The sequence below is a fragment of the Choloepus didactylus genome, chromosome 4 (genome assembly GCF_015220235.1).
Source record: "Choloepus didactylus isolate mChoDid1 chromosome 4, mChoDid1.pri, whole genome shotgun sequence".
Classification (NCBI taxonomy): domain Eukaryota; kingdom Metazoa; phylum Chordata; class Mammalia; order Pilosa; family Megalonychidae; genus Choloepus; species Choloepus didactylus.
The window spans coordinates 44,945,739-44,949,520 of NC_051310.1; the positions used below are offsets into that span (position 1 = coordinate 44,945,739).

A 3,782-nucleotide genomic window follows, 5' to 3' on the forward strand; every position below is an offset into this window, starting at 1 on the left:
ATCCTATTCACAAATGACTTGAAAAGGTCTTGTAGGGGACACGATTCAATTCCCAACAGGCTGAATACCATGTGATATGTGATCTTTAAAAAAAAAATATCTTTTAGTGGATGTGTCCTAGCCTAAGTATCCTGAAAGCAGAGCCCAGAGATGAACTTTCTATTTGGGGATAATTTTAAATTTACAGAAAATTTGCAAGGGAGAGAACATAAAGTGCCATTTAAGTTCTTTTTAAAGATGAAGATCAAAAGAATTCAAATCTAAGCTTGGGAGAATTTGGGATTGCAAAATGGGATGGAGGCAGTATATGTTAGGGTTTTGGCAGCAGCCAAAATGGACTCTTTTGTGGCCAACAAAGTGGTCTGTGGGGACTCTAAAATTGGGACATATGCTAAGTTGGAAGAGGGTACTGAAGTATCGTATAAACCAATGAGACAGGACAAACACCCTTAGGGGCTCTGTGTGGTGCGTCCATGTTTCTTTTGGAAGGACTGATCTTGACTCCTTCCTCAGGTAATTATTGTTGTTGAGCTTCTTGCTGTTTTTGCTGAATATGTTTGTATTTTGCTTTCTTGAGTTTTTCTCTGCGGTTCTTGAACCAAACCTGCAGTACTGTTTGATGTATACCCATATTAAAGGCCCTTTCTTTCTGAAGACCAGGGTTTGGGTACAGGTTCTTATTGAACAAGATCTTCAAATCTTCTGGCTGTTTTTCAGTGAACATAGTTCGTTTCCTTTGTGGATGCCTCTGGTGCTTGCCTGGCATGGCGTGCCTCCTGATGTGATGGGAGAGGGGCACCTGTATGAAGATCCTCTGAGCTGCCATCTTTTAATACTGGTCTGTTCAGGTGTTCAGATCCAGTGGCAAGAACAGATCCAGTAACAAGAACACTAACATTTTAATACTCTTTCATCAACAGTAACAAATGTGCTACACCAATACTATGAGTCAGTAATAGCTAGGGATAAGGGGTATGTGAAGATTTTATTTTTATTTCTTTTCTGGAGTAATGAAAATGTCCTAAACTTGATCATGGGATTGCATGCAAAATTATGTGATGATACTGTGCACCAATGATTGTATACTTTGAATGGTTTGTATGGTGTGTGAATATATCCCAATAAAACTGAATTTAAAAAAGTGAGAAGAAAAAAACCAATTAGAAGAGAGAGGGAACAATTGCTAGAGTGATTAACTCAATTCGCATACTGCTGACTGGCTGAGTCAGGTGAGGATTAAGTCATTCCCATTTGGTTTGGCAATTTAGAGGTATTAGGTAACCTTGAAAAAAGCATTTTAGGTGTTAAGGAGAGACAAAATCCTGATTGGAGTAGATTCAGGAGAAAAAGTTAGGAGAGAAAGTGGAGAAGGCAAGTATGGACCCCTTGGAGGAGTTTTTTAGTCAAGGGCAACAGAAAAATAGTGTGAAGGGTAATTTGATGTCAAAGGAGAATGGAAGCTTGTTTGTTTGCTCATTAAGAAGGGAAATGTTAGAGCATGCTAGTGGGAACTACCACATAGAAAAGGGAAAAGTGATTATATAGGAGAGAGAAAGAATTGCTGTGGTGATGTCCTTGAGTCAGTGAGGGAGAGAAGATCCAGTGAACAGTGGCAAGGGCTAGCCTTAGGAGGATCATGGAGAATAAATCCATTGTCCTAGGGGGAAGACAGAATATATGGTTACACACACAGGTAGGTTTTTTGGCATACAGGTGGAAAAATATGGAAGTTTTCTCTGATTGCTTCTAGTTTCTCAGTAAGGTCATAGGCTAAGAGTAATGAGGGGGAAGAGTTGGAGTTATAAAGAGATGTGACATGCAGGGAAGTGGGAGAGTGAGTTGACTATGGGAAAGTAGGAGTAGGATTTCCAGGCAGCATTATATAACAAGTGAGGGACTGCTAATCTGGCAAAACCCTATTGCCAAGGTCAAAGGAAGCCAAAATAATGTTACTTTGAACCAAGGGAAGAGAGAAATTGCCCTGGAAATCTGGAAATGGGGTATTGCCATTAGGACACCATTGGTGGACTTTGATACAACGGTGAAGGCAGAGGACCAAGGCAATAGATTTGGACCACTCAGTAGAGAAGTTTGGCAGTAACAAAGAAAAGAAATATGCAGTCTAGGGTCAAATGTGAAGATGGACCTCAGGCCCTGGGCTCTCAGTTACTGGGATTCTGTATACATTCAGATAATGCATGAACATCCAGGATCTCATCTTTAAAGCACTTCATAAAGGCCAGAGATTTGCAAAACAGAGGAGTCACAGCTTAACTGGCTTGGTACACTAGGGCTCTGGTGTTCTCTGGTGGGGAGTAAGACTAGGGCAGGAGATAAATTATTGCAAATGAAACATGAGAGAGGAAAAAGAATGGAAATCCTACTGCTGACATATTTTAATTCAATTGCAGATCAAATTCAGATACTGCCAGATGGAAATTGGATTGTGAGATTCAGATTATACATCACTTAATGGAATATACTCTTTGTCCAGGGATGCCTTATCCTATACCTCAGCTTATTTCATTACAGTTTTGTAAATGAAGCTTCAAAGAAATTCCATGAGAGTCAAACACTCCTGTGAAAAAGTTAATGACAGAACTTTTCTTACTTTGAGGTGGGGGACTCAGTCACTGAGACAGAAAGTTCAAGAGCCGTGGACAAGCAGTGGTTGAAATGTTCAAATGACAGTGATGTACACTTCTCAGACAACTTCTTATCCTTACAGGCCTCAAGGCTCTATAATATCATTATAGAATATTTATTGATGAAATGCCTATTACTAGGAAGAAAAGGTAGCAGTTTTTGGAAAGGGTTTTAAAAATGAGGGTTTACAGAGTAACCTTCGACAAGAACTGCTAATGGATTAGGGTCAGGGTCAGCTCAGTGCCCACAGACCTTAAAACTACTGTTTTCTATCTTTATCCCTCAATGGAGTGTTCATCTTGCTGGTCCCTACTGTTAATTAGATTGTTAACTCTGTCTATTTATAGCAGCAAACAGTTCACTGGCATGTAGCAAATGCTGATTATTAATCTGGAGCTTTGACTGACTCAGGATGGAACGAAATGTAATTATTCAAATTAGATTTAGGCCAAGGTCCAATGACCACACAGGCAGCATCTTGATTTTGAAAGCACTAGCTTCTGTAAGCCAAGTCTCTGGAAGATGTGGAGATTCCAATCTTCAGGAACCTTGGGGTGAATAGTGATGCTGAGTTTAGGCATCTCCCAGCATCTTTAAAAGGATTGTTTTCTCTGCTAAAAATGTACCTATGCACCTGCCAGCTCATGACGCAAAGTCAGCCTTACAAAGTAAACCATTATACAAAGTGGTTATGGATGTAGAATTTTAATAGCAAATCAATGAAAGTTAATTCTCATGGATGCTATTAAGGAGGGTGTTCACCAAGCCTGTCTCCTGTCATATATCACATTACATTTTTACTTTGGGAGAAAAGCTAATATCTTATGTGGGTTATTAAAAAGGAAAAAAGACAAATGCTAGAATGACCCAACCCTCCTTACTATATTTGACCAAATGTTCCTCTCCAACATTTACCATTTGGGCAGTTGGTGGGAAGTAAGGATACCCTCAGAGTAGACAAAGTGGAGGCAGAAAACCTGAGAGTTCTCAGGGGAGGTTGTAGCTGCTCTGAAGGAGAAGCTTCAGGTAAAAGGAAAATCGTGTCATACCCCCACTTCAAGTACTGATTGAGGAGTCAGGTGAGACTAACATTTGTTCTCCCTCCACTCTCCCCACTCCTTGGGTTAAACATATGC

General features: G+C 40.0%; 1 pseudogene; it reads right to left on the reverse strand.

Annotated features, from left to right (window-relative positions):
* Nucleotides 1-231: 231 nt before the first annotated feature.
* Nucleotides 232-826, reverse strand: LOC119532615 (annotated as a pseudogene).
* Nucleotides 827-3,782: the final 2,956 nt, after the last annotated feature.